General features: G+C 40.7%; 1 long non-coding RNA gene across 1 annotated transcript in view; it reads right to left on the minus strand.

Moving 5' to 3' along the window:
- Window positions 1–9,208: 9,208 nt before the first annotated feature.
- The window catches only part of LOC120398749, a 57,787-nt gene continuing 53,413 nt past the window's right edge, over window positions 9,209–13,582 (minus strand). Inside the window, exons 2-3 of the long non-coding RNA XR_005594677.1 lie at window positions 13,057–13,184; window positions 9,209–9,722 (exon numbers count right to left, since the gene is read on the minus strand). This is a non-coding gene — a long non-coding RNA (uncharacterized LOC120398749). The remainder of the gene's footprint in view (window positions 9,723–13,056; window positions 13,185–13,582) is intronic.

Here is a 13,582-nt window from a genome sequence, read left to right on the forward strand (position 1 = left end):
CTTGTTGTGAAGTTAGTACATCTGTCAAAAGATTAGGTGCATGACTTATGTAAAAAGAATGGCTGTTTGCATTTGTATTAAGCATTCTACACAGTGGCAGAGAGAAACTACTGAAGACTGAAATGGAAATGCTGGCAAGTGTTTGGTTGTCTTAAGTTCTTGTGTGTGTGTATAATTTTATTTATGTATACATACACACACACACATACATATACATATACATACATACATACACAGAGAGAGAGATTTTTCTATCAAGCCATTTTAGCTTAGGTGCCTAAATATGAATTTAAGTGCCTCATTTTCAGCATTCAGGTTTTGAAATTTTGGCCCATCAGACAGAGTGAGTAAGTGTATTCTACAGGTAGAAATTAATCACAAACTACTTGAAAGTTTGTTTTTAACTACCCTTTGTCTTAACCTGTGAACTGGTAATGAAATACCTGAAAAATACTATTCTTGCATGTTTGCTTCTCAGTTTGAAACAGGAAGGATGTGATTTTTAGTCCAGTTTCACTGCATTAAGAGGTTTGGCTAAGCCTCTGAAATGCTTAAGCGGCAGGGTGGCTTTACAGTTAAGGAATAAGTGGGATTCAGCAGATGTGAGTTCAATTCTCATCTGTGCCAGAGATTGCCTATGCAAACTTCAACTAGTCTCAGTCTCCCTGAGCTTCAGTTCCCCAGCTATAAAATAGGGATTATAATACTTTGCCTCTCATTCATTGTCTGTCCTGTCTATTTCAGCTGTAAACTCATTGGGGGCAGAGTCTGTCTCTCACTAGGTATTAGCAAAGCATCTAGCACAATGGGATCCCAATCTCAGCTGAAGCCTCAAGGCACTACCATAATATAAATTATAGTTAACCAATCAAAATCCACAAACTGTCTAAAAGTTGTCCATCACTACACTTAATTCCACTGCAGTGGCAATCAGATGCAGGAAATCCTGACTACAACATGATAAATGAGAGAACCATACACAATCCCCACCCCTATCCCACCTCTTCCTGTCCCTTTCCATTCCCCAACCCCCAACTGCATCCAGCCCTTGCTCTGCCCCTCTTCTCCCCGCTCCCCTCAGCGCCTCCTGCACACTGTGGAACAGCTGATCACAGTAGGTGGGAGGCGAGGGGCAGGGCTGTGGGTGGGAGGCACTGGGTGGGGGGCTGACTGTTGGTGGGTGCTCAGCACCCACCATTCTTTTCCCAAGGGTGCTCCAACTTTGGAGCATCTACAGAATTGGTGCCTATGCTTGGTATATCTCCCTACTTTACCCTGTGCATAATGGTGATTATCCACTAATAAATGATACTTTCCCAAATGTTCTTATTGTTAACTTCTTCACTACTGTTGGCAAAGCTGGTCCTTGTAAACGGATATACTGCAAGTTTGACTTTTCTAATATTTCTATTCAAATCAGGCGTGACACAGAGCAGTCTGTGAAATAGGATTGCTCAACAATTGTTATTGGGATAGAATCTAAATGGCCAAATAAAAAAAAAAGAGGTAAAAAGTGTTAGTCTTCATTTTGACCTCCACTGAAGTGATGCTGAATGCAGCAAGTAGTTTTATTAATTCAAAGTTTAGGGTAGGATTTTCAAACATAATCAGCACTGACCAGTCAATGGGAATGTAAGCCAGCATGGAATGCTTTTGAAAAAAACCACCTTTTGTGATTGCACAGGGTCCTTTTTCTATCTTCAACCTTTGTGCAAACCACTCTTGTCATAATTTGGAGAGACAATGTAGGTGGAGATTAGCTTATGGCCCTAACTTTATAGGCCAAGATTAGCCACTGCACCATAATTATAAACGTAATAAGGCCCTTTCTACAGAATGAGTTTACCCCTAGGTTAGAACCTCTCTGTTCTTTTTTACTGGGGTCACACTTAAAAAGTCAACTTTTACTCAGTTAATACACTACAGTATCTCTGAACTTACAATAATTATAGGACTTGATATTGAGAATAGGCCTCCCATTTTGAGGCTAAAATTATTTTGCCTGCAATTATTGAGTGTTTTGGATCAGTTCCTTAAGTTAATAGACAGGATTAAAATCTAGTGACCACAGTCTCTAATACTGCCTGGGATAAAGATGGCAAACTAACCAATTGCACCATGTCTAGAAGTTCAAACAGGTTATAAATATAAGTACACAGTAGGGCTGCACAAACCTTTCAAGGGATTGTTTCACTTTGTTCCAGCAACAGAACTTTTCGGGGTTCGGTCTGCAGAGATTTGAGACTGGATGATCTCATGCAAATTCACTTGGAAGTTTGGATTCATGCACAATTGGAACTTCTATGAACCCTCCTTTCTTCACTTCATTTGTTCCCCATCAAGCTGCATCCCTCCTCCCCAGCTTTATCCCCTCAAATTTACTTTAGCCATCATTAGATGTCTCGCACATGTTCCACTGCCACACTGTGTTGGGTAACTGCCTCACACCTCTCCTTGAACCGTCAGAGTATTGCCACCTTGCTGCCCTCTCTCTCTGCAGTGGTTTGCCAAGCAATGCCACTGCCTCCCATAATGCACAGTAGAGTTTTCCATGAAGGAGGGGGCAACCTGGTCCCCTACAGCTTCCACTGCTAGTAGATTTATTACTAACTAGGGACAGGCAGTACCCCAGTATTCTCTGTGTGACTTGCCAGCGTACCCCAATAACTGTACACTACACTCTTGGGGAGCCTCAGACAGCACATGGGTGTCTGTATAACAAATGCAGCACTACCCTGACCTGTTCTCTTCAAACAGCCCCCATCCCATGATTCATCCCACTTGTTTTATTTAATCTCTCTTTGTTTTTTGTTTGTTTTTTTGTTTGTTTTGTTTTTGTTTTATCTGTTGCAGCCTCTTAGGCATTTAGCTAACTGCACCCTAAAGAGAGTGAGCCCAATATGCAATAGATCAGCCCACCCAGACTCAAAAAACCTCTGCCCCAAATCCCTAAAGAAATGGATGATTATAATGAAATCACCCTAAAGAGTGTTGATTTCTAGTGTTATTTATGGGGGGAGGGGAAGGTTGCCGCTTTTCCCTTAATTCTGCCATATTGTCTGGTTCACAGCCGGAGACAAATTGAAATGGCCATCTGGTTGATGTGCATACAAAAGGAGTGGTTTGCCAGACAAAGAAGCTACCTTTATTATACAAAGCTATGCATCGCCTCTGCTCAGATTACCAATCTTTTGTTTCTGGTACTGATATAAATAGATAGATATGAGTACACACTCCCTACTATCCAGATAAATAAAATCCTGGCAGGGTAGGTATACAATTACCACATGGTTTGTGGTATCTAAACTGTTTGGCATATTCCTGATACCAAATATACTATAGTATTACTGAACAGTTTTAACTCACAACCTCTAATGTGGCTTGGACAATTCTGAATTCACTGATTTGCTCCTGCAAACAATAGCACACACAGAACTATATGCACAATTAGAAATTGGGTTGAGGCCCCAATGAAAATTGACCCTTCTAATTAGCGGTCTGGTTGCAGAGTCAATGGGGATCAAATGGTCAATGGCAAGCCCCTAATCTGTGCCCACAAAAAATGCATGTGTGCCTTCTGCAGCCACAAAGCTGTACCTACAGTCACAAATGGAGAATTGTACATATAATTTACCCATTCCGCACACGTTACATTTTGTAACTGCAGCCTATGCACTCACATGAGAAAACATAGCCCAAAATGGCCAATTCATACTAGTTTGTATTCTAGTATTTGTTGCTGACTAGAATTGATCCAAAAATGGTATGTTTCACATACACACACAAAATCACAATACTTTAATCTTTTTCTCAAAAAGAAAAAACAAAAAAATTGTTTTCAAAAATTAAATTAAAATGTTCCCCCTTTTTTCCTACATTTTCTCCTTCCTCTTTTGTCTTCTTCTATTTTGCCACTGAAAAGCAGTGAAAAGAGGAGGAAAAACAAAAACTGAAAATCTGAAGAGCAAAAACTTTTGAAAAACCTAATTTTTTCTATAAAATATTCATTTTTGAAACAGGCGGTCTTTTGGGTTAGAAAAAAAGTTTGAAATGAATAATTTCAACCACCTCTGATTTTTTGGCTTTTATATGGTCACTGTTTAAGATACCTTGTCCTGGAAGATAACTCAACACCTCACCATGTGATATTATGCAAAATGCATTTTGAAATTTAAAGTGAAAATACACTTTCCCAATAGGCAATCCCCTTTTCTGAGTATATTTGATCAGAATGAAATTGGAATTTCACACAAGTTCATACACCCAAGGCAGTTGGTCAGTCTGTGAATAATAGTTTCGCTTCTTTGAGATACTTACTGTAGGTAAAACATGCTATTTATGTGAGAGGTGTTATTATGATTGTTAATTAAGAATCTAGATCTTAAAATTTTGCTGTGATCTTTTATCTTCCTTTATTCTCCAGACGGAGTCTCATCCCCATCTTTTTGTGACCTACTGATCCTCTTTTATAGCTAATTAATTGCCTTCTCTCCCTCATGATAGCCATCCTCTAGCCAAAACAGCAGAAAATGCCATCTATTGATAATACCCTCTAGGGAACTGGTATGTACAGTAATGTGGCCAGACCCAGCACTCCTCTATCTCTGAAAGACAAGAGAGTCATTTCCTTAATGTGATGGTTCAGGTTAAGTGTTTCCCTTCATTTGATTTATTTCATTTTTAAATTATTTATACATTATATGTTACTGTATTAGTATTACTGTTGCACCAAGAGGCCTGAGATCAGTGCCCATTGCAGTAGATACAGTACAAATGCATGGAAAGAAACAGCGCTTGCCCCAAAGAGCTTAACATTTAAACAGGCAAAGCAGACAAAGGCCAAGGAAGGAAACAGAGAACTAAAATTACTTGCTCCAGATCACAGGCCGAACTAGAACTAGAACGCAGGTCTCCTGAGTTCCAGTCATGTGCCTTATCAACTGTACCAGGCTACCTTTAGTGTAGTGCTTTTTTACTCTTCATGAGCATATTTCAGTGTGAAAAGGCACCTTTGGAACATTTTGATCAGAGTGTCCATGTCTGTTTCACAAGTGTTGGATACATACGCACGCAGTTTCACAGAGAGAATGAATGAGAGGGCTACAAATGTTAACTGATGTATTTCTCATTCTTTCAATTTTATTCAGTTGCTAGCTGAGAGAGAAGAAAAGAAGGTGGGGGACGGGAAGAGAGGCAGCATCGGGTTTTTAACCATACCCTTAACTTCCCTGATGGACGTCAAGCATGTTAATACTATAAACTGCTCCCCAAAGAAAAATCACTACCTATTGGATCCATGCAATGGCATTTGCACCGAATCTGATTATTTATCAGTCTCTTAATTTATAAAATGCATCCAGTTATGAAAATCTGTGAGTGCATGTCATCACGTAACACAACAAACCTAACTTAAAAAGTTAATTACAAACAAAACTATTCCTCCAGTGTGATCTCACATCCACCCAGCCCCATCATCCAGCAGGAAGAAATGGCACTTGGACTGTGACCTAAAGGTCATTGGGAGATTTCCAAAGCTAAGGGCTCTCCACAGAGCAGCTGACCTCTGAGGTATTACCTCAAGTACCCAAGCTGATCTTAGCTTTCATTACCCAGGGAGAAAAGCAGCTTCCCATATAACTAGTATGGCTTTATAGACCAAAGTCAGCACTGGGAAGCAAATAGAAAACCGATATGAACTCTGATGAACTAGTGTAGAAAAGGAAGGCCGTTTGGTAGTTACAGTGTTAACCTATGACTCAAGAAACCCAGGTTCAAGTCCATGCTCTATTGCAGACTTCCTGAGTGACCTTAGGCAAATCATTTACTTTCTCTGTGCCTCAGTTTTCCATCTGTAAAATGGGGATAACCACTCTACCTTACATCACAGCGGTGTTTGTGGGGAAAGATGTTGATTGTGACAATGGGTACTATGACAATGGGGTCACATAAGTACGTACGGTAGATAGTAGCATGCAATATATTACCCTAGCACCATCAGGGACACTGCCAGATGCAAATGGAAAAAGATACTTTTGGCCATGAAAATCACCTTAGATTCCAGAAGCAGTCAAGATTCCACAAGCACCCAACATTGCAAATCCAATGGCCAAAGGTCCATAAATAGAGCAGAAATCACCAGCCTATATCTTTAAAATCCTTCTCTCATCCTGCTAGCATCATCTCCATGTTACCCAGAGTAACCTTTAGTTACCCAGATCCCACCGTCAAAAATAGATTGGGAATGCAAAGACACTGCTCTGTTTGGGTCAGGAGAAAATGATGCACCAAACTGCGTGCCCTCTGCATGTGGGTAACACTCCTGCCCACAATGTCTTGCCATCTCTCACTGTGGCCTCACATACAAGTTGAGCAGAAGAGGCAATAAAGTCACACCTGAGTGCACTCTGTTCTATTGCACATGTAAGTTCCACATTTGAGTATATAAATCAGATAGATGAGCAGCCAATTGCTTCAATTTACAAATGCAAATGGTTTGTTGCAGGCATAAAAACATGCATGCATCCATTTTTGTGGGCACAATCAGTTGTATATACAATATTGGACACAAAACAGGAGGCTGGGGCTTAAAATGTGACTCCTCTCCCAAAATTATTAGCAGTTGAGGACTGTCTATTATACATGAATATATAAGATGTTAGAATTGCCAACAGTTTGATCCAGAGTACATTGAAGTCAACAGAAAAACTTCCGCTGATGTGAAGGGGCTTTGGATCTGGCCCCAAATCTGCCTACATCCAAGGTTCTGCTAATAGGGATAGAATATAGGATTACCAGATAGCAACTGTGGAAAAACAGGATGAGGGTGGAGGGTAATAGGTGCCTATATAAGAAAAAGTCCCAATAAACAAGACTGTCCCTTTAAAAACCCTGGGGGTTCACCAAATGTTACAGGGGGTTCTTGGGAAAAAATTCCCTAATGGCAGACAAAGCTCTCCATAGGGACCCCAGGCAGCACAGGGCCAGCAGCCCAGAGCCTTGGGCTTTGGGCTCCGCCTGCGCGCGCGGGCGCGAGAGGGCCCGGAGGGAGCGGCGCAGCGGGGCAGTGGACATGCAGAGCGCCTGTCCCGCATGGCTCGGCTCGCTCGGCTCCAGCGGGCGCGCGGCGGGCGGGTCCATGCCGCGGCGGGCTCGCGCTCATGCCCGTCATGCCTGGGGAGGTCACAGCCAGAGCCAGCCAAGCGCCTCCCGCAGTCATGCCATGCAGGTCGTCCAGTCCCGCCCTGGGCTAACCTCCCTCCAGCCATGACGCGGCAGGTCCCCGGCCCAGCCAGCCCCCCCACCCCCCCCTGGCCCTGGCTGCCGCCCTAGATTTTTTGATTTCTAGGCACCAGCAGCTTTTTGCTGGTGCCTAGAGCCGCCCCTGGCCTTGGGGATTCCAAGAGCTAAGGAGATCAAAGCAAGCCTATCTATCACACTGAGGAGATTTAAACTTCAAGACTCCTTATAAGAAATGGAAAGGGAGGGGGATATTTTTTGCTGTTTTTAAAATTAAATAGGCAGCTAGTGTTGTTTTTAAATTATTATGAAGAACAAGTTTAAGCTTTGTTGTAATGTGCATTGTTGCTCAAGACCTGAATGCTTGTGTAGGAGGAACTCTTTGAGTTGGCTACTTAAATACCTTCCTGCTGTTTCACATCTGATACTTCTTGATGAAACATAGGAGTCAGAGGCACCAGTACGGGGGGGGGGGGGGGGGAGGCAACGAGGGTCATATGCCACCCCCGCACACCCCTCCGTGGGTCCTTCCCCTTGTTTTCCGTGGCCCCTGCAGGCCCCTCCACTTTTCTGGCGGTGCCCCCCCCCCGGCCCTAGAGTGCACGGGGGCTTTGTCCCCGCATCTTTTTTTTTCTCTGATACAAGCCTTGTCTTATAACAGGCTTAATCAAAAGTGATATAAGCTACAAAAGTGAGATCTTGGAAGAGTTGCCATTTTCATAATGTAATAAAAATACTGTAATGATAACTAATAATTAATAATTAGTGTGTAATAAGCATGTCATAAAAACAAATTTTATATTTCCAAGATCACTGCTTTTATAATTTATGTTGAGGTAAGGGAGAAAATCCCTGGAAATATTCATTTTTAGGATGGGGTTCATGAGACTTGACATTTTAGTGAAAGGGGTTCGCGGGTTGTTAAAGTTTGGGAACCTCTGCCCTAGATAGAAATTGGTAGCTTGGAGGGGTAAGGGAAGAAGGGACGTCTTAAGGTATGGTTTTAAAAATAACACAGGGAAAGAGAGTGACCGCCTGTAGCTGAGAAAGGGAAGAAAAAGTAGATGGAGTTTTTAATGCAGATAGGTCCAAACAGGGAGTGGATTCTGAAGACAGAAGGAAAAATAATCTTTTTCTAGACCTGTCAATTTCAAACGCGTTGCCCACTGCTTCATCCTGGCACTTGATCTTCAAGCCTCTCAAAGCAGCATGAAAGCACAAGTGGATGAATTTTAAAGCAGCAGCAAGTAGCTTTAATTAAGCTGTCCTTAAGAATACAAGCTGATCAAGTCTTTAAAGGCACCAATATAAAGGAAACAACAGTGCACGATCTCTTAACTGTTCATTCAGTTGCAGAGAACAAAAAAGGCTTGGTACATATCTTTCCTGCTGACTTAGAATATTAGATCCTGCTAAGTGCTGAGCACCATTTACCCCCATTAACTTGAATGAGAGTGTAGGGTGTTCAGTCTCTTCTGGTGGTGATCAGTGCTTTGAAGGATTGGGCCCTTATGGCCTGATCCTCTGAGGTACTGAGCACCCTCAACCTCTACTGAAATCAATGACAGTTGAGAACACTCAGAACCTTGCAGAATTAGGTTGTCACTGATTAGACTTGATGGACCATGAAGGTAAATATGGTATACAAAGATGCTCAACTAAAGGGGAAATAAAGATTACTCTAGTTATCAATAGATATAGCATTTGTGGCATAAGGGGGGGAAAATCCAGGACTGAATATATAACATGAGGTTCACTTTCAGTCATATAATCACTGTCAGCTAATGCCCATTAAACCCTGCATAAATTGGAATTTTATGATATACATTTTATAATATATCTATATTTAAGCTGACAAAAGTAGGACAAACATGTCCTAAAGACCAGGGGTCCATTTTATGTGCTTGGGTGTCCAAACACCTGCCAGTGGTTTGTCCCTTGAATTGAGGACATCATGTTTTCAATTTCCTTCAATAAAGCTATGAATCTGGCAATTTGCTGGCCTGCTTCAGCTAAACAGAAAGGACAATTTGAGAAAGATCATAGTTCAGGCTCAGTCAGACGGAAACGATTGAAAACAGCGAGCTGGCCGCTATGTTTCCCCATTGCAGCTTGCTGTCGCAGTTTGACTGACAAACTGACTTTTTTGAGGTGCTCATGCCCATTTCAGTCAGAGTTTATTGAAGGTGATTTTGATCTTCTCCATGAGGCCACAGCAGTGGCCATGCCATCTGTCACCTTGATTGCATCGTGGATTCTCTGGAGAGAGTGCTATGGCTCCTGATCATTTACAGATTGTGCAGCTTTCGCCTCCATAAGGACCACATGCACAGAGCCAGATGGTGAACATACACGCTTATTATAAGTCTTTATCTCTGTGCAGGAAGGAGAGGCACCATTAGATCTCCCTCAGGAACTCCGCTCCTCTCTACCATCATGCTGCTCTTCAGCAAATACAGTCTTCTTCAGCTGTCATCAACCTACCTCTGAAAATTAAAAAAATAAACAATAATTCCATCAGCTGAAGCACGAAACATACAGACAGTATCACAAAGCAACTCCCCGCTGCCCTCCCTTGACTGTCAGCACTATGTAGAGACAAGTTTGTTTGCAAATTGATCGTTAATTTGAGATTAGGATGAGCTTCTTTTTTGAATATAAAGCAATGGTATCTTGACTGTTATTGGCACATTTTAATTCATTAAAGCATTTCTAAAAAATAAGGCTACTTCTTGCACGGCAAGTGTGTGTGTGCACGTGCCAAAGAGGGCTGTAATGCCAGTTGCCACGGGCTGCATTTGTGAAATGCAACTGTCACAAATTAGCGAAAAGTTGCTTGTACTTGTGGAGCTGACCGATGTCTTTTGGATTTCGGTGGTTGGTTGTTTTTTTTCTTTTTGGGGGGTGAGATGGTGGGGAGTGGTTAAAATGGGAAGTGTTAGAAATGGGTTTGTATAATCAAGCCTGTAAACACAAAGCACATCACAGGACCACTGTAAATAAGCTTGGTGCATCCTATCAGGACTGAGAGATACTGCCTGTATTAGGAGTTGAAAAGAGGGGTCGAAAAGAAAATATTTTGCAGCTCATATTTAACGTGCTCACTTATATGTACACACACACACACACACACACACACACATACACACAGTACTTCAAACCACAGGACAAATCGACAGGCTATACAGTTACAGTCCTTGTATTTTCTTTTAAAGTCCAACTTCACTTTATAAAAGATCCAGATAATACTTGATGTATATTTAGTATTCATTTGGTTATAGGTTGTTTTAAGCAACTATGCTGCTTCTAAATTATATTTGCGGTTTTTAAAAAACTGTAGTAATCAAATCTTAAAAGAATGATCACTGTAGACACACATTTCAGTGTTTTGCCAAGCGCAGGGCATTCTTCAGAGTGGAAATCTGGCATAGTTCCAATCAAAATGTCTTTTCTTAAGCACATGGATATTTCTTTCTTTTTTCTTACAAAACAGTGCATCTGTTTTGAAGGCTACATGTCAGGGAGCTTTGATTTAGACAGCATTCTACCCCTTCAGTAATGCTAAGAAAACATGTATATGTCATTGTCCCATAAATGGTATTTGAAAATAAAATTATAAGGTAAACCGGATGAAACAATAATTATCGGGTAGGGGAAAAGATGGCTTTTGGATTAAAATGAGCATCTTGAACATGTTTATTTTTCTTTGCTCTGATACCTTAAATCTTAAAGCAGGATTCATATTACGATAGTGTTAAATTTTTCTCTTTTTCTTGTTGTTATTTAGGAATGCAGTAATTTAAACAAGATCCAGTACAAGGATCCTGATCTCATCATACTGGGGGTTTGATACCAGCCCGACCTCTTACTTGAACAGTGCAAAAGAGATCATATTACAGTTTTCATATAAGAATGCTAGATTTCCCATAGATAAATACAGATTTAAATACTTGTTTTGGTGCCTCTAGGAGATCTTAGTTAATCCATTTTTCTACTACAATATAATTCACTATATCAAATATGATATGTTAATTTCCTCACAATACATTCTTATTAATTTTTCTATTACTTTCCCCCCAGCCCATATTTCAGACCCTGATTGCTGTGGCATAAACAAAAAAAGAGAGAGAGACAATAGAAATAATAAAAGAAAATAGACAGAAATAATTTAACACAAATAAAGATCCACAGACTAGGGAGAAGTTTTCAGATATGAAATTAAAGATCAGACAAATCAGAAAAGAACATACAAATATGCCATTTGTATATCAACACAAAAAGCATACAGCAGCACATAATATTAGTCTTTTTACACTCTTTGTTCAGACTATCGGACAATATTGGTGTTATAATTATTTTGTGAATTAGCATTCCCACTTAAAAAAATTCTTCAGGTTCTACTTACAAGTACAGTACTTGCAAAAATCCTTCTGGTACCTAGTAACATTTTCTGCCCTCTTTTGGATCAGTCTGTCTGTCCGTACAGTACTACCCCTTTCCCAATTACGCTAGCATGTGGCTATCATGTATCCCCTCTTGTGGGTAGAATTATATATTGTGTTCAAAATCTCAGATTAATCTGATTAAGCTAGTGAGTGACTAATCCTTTAATCTCCTCAAGAGCACTGTTATGTCTGCTGAGTGTCAGATTCGTAGCTAGTAATCAGTTAAGTAAATGTTAAAAGTTAAGCAAAAAAACTATTTCATATCTATTCCAGATTCTGTCTGTGAGTGACATTTACAGTTAATACTGGAATGAGAGCATTAGTAAAAATAATAAATTGTGTGTGGTGGTAATTCAGATGCTCAGGCATATTAGCCCCAAGGACCAATCTGCTGCTGGTTTCTTGTTTTTTTAAATGGTTTAATTATTAATTAATGGATAGCTTTCCAACTGCTTTCTTTGTTTCTTTCATTGTGGAAAGTAAATGCAAAATGTGTGTGTTATATCCTTTACATTTGGAAAGCAAAAGTCAAGCTGGCTTGTAATTGCCACATACCTGCCTTTGCCTTACATGTAAGCGGAATCCAAAACCACTGTATGCCATTTACCTGTGCAAACCTATGTGGATTTATAAAAGTGCACCATAATATATTTCTTGCCTTAAAGTATAGCTAATATGAGGAAGGAGAGAAATGTGTAATATTTGCAAACAATGTATAAGCTGATTGCTAGCAGATATAAAAGCCTCAAGTTAATAAGGTAACATAGATCGATATGCCATCAGGCATATGAATATGATAATGCTGAATCCATTTTTTAAATTACCATTCCAACTAGCTACATGGAACAAAAATAAACAACAACAACAACCACACAAAGGAGTAAATCCTTAACCCAGTATCCAGTCCAAGTAGCTAGGCTACATGCTGTGTTCATGCTCAGAAAAGAAAGGGGAAGGCATCCCCATATGTGGTCTACCACAAAGAGAACCAAAGGTGGAGTCACACCTCCCCTGACCAATCATGACTCTCCCCTGCATGCCCTATACTAACAGCTGTGGATTCCATGGGACATTTCCAACCCAGAGTTCTGTGGAATCCATGCCTCCTCCCTTGTGCACACACCGGGGTCCTACCCAGCCATAGTGTTAAGGACTGGGTTTCACCATAGTGCTTTACATTTTCAAATTGTTGTGCATGCACTGTGTTTGATTCACTCCTGCACAAGTGAGGACAACTGCACTAAAGAGGACATTCACCCCTGGTGGAGCACATTGTGTTTCCAGCATAGATTCCCCTAGTGATTCAATTAGCGGATGGCAGATTTAATTAGCAATTGAGGATTTGCATACAGGATGTGTGATCACAGATCAGTACCTTTTGTGGGCACCATGGCCACACAACTCTCCCATTTAGGCCATGCCCACTTTCTGGGGCATATTGTCAGGTTCTGTCCCAGTTGCATCACTGTGTAATCCCTCCTCATGCTGACTTGCCAGGGGAAGCTGGGGAAAAAGAAAGTCAATTAAATATCACCACACACAAACTAACCAATGCAGTACAAGAGGCTTTTTCACGATGATTTTAATGAGATTTTTTTAAATGTATGTTTTTACCTTTGCTAAAAAAATAGCGTACATCAAACAGCCAGTTTTAAAACAAATAAAAGGAAGTTCTTCTTCATGCAGCGCACAGTCAACTTGTGGAACTCCTTACCTGAGGAGGTTGTGAAGACTAGGACTATAACAGCGTTTAAAAGAGAACTGGATAAATTCATGGTGGTTAAGTCCATAAATGGCTATTAGCCAGGATGGGTAAGGAATGGTGTCCCTAGCCTCTGTTTGTCAGAGGATGGAGATGGATGGCAGGAGAGAGATCACTTGATCATTTCCTGTTAGGTTCA

The sequence above is a fragment of the Mauremys reevesii genome, linkage group 2, assembly GCF_016161935.1.
Source record: "Mauremys reevesii isolate NIE-2019 linkage group 2, ASM1616193v1, whole genome shotgun sequence".
NCBI lineage: Eukaryota > Metazoa > Chordata > Testudines > Geoemydidae > Mauremys > Mauremys reevesii.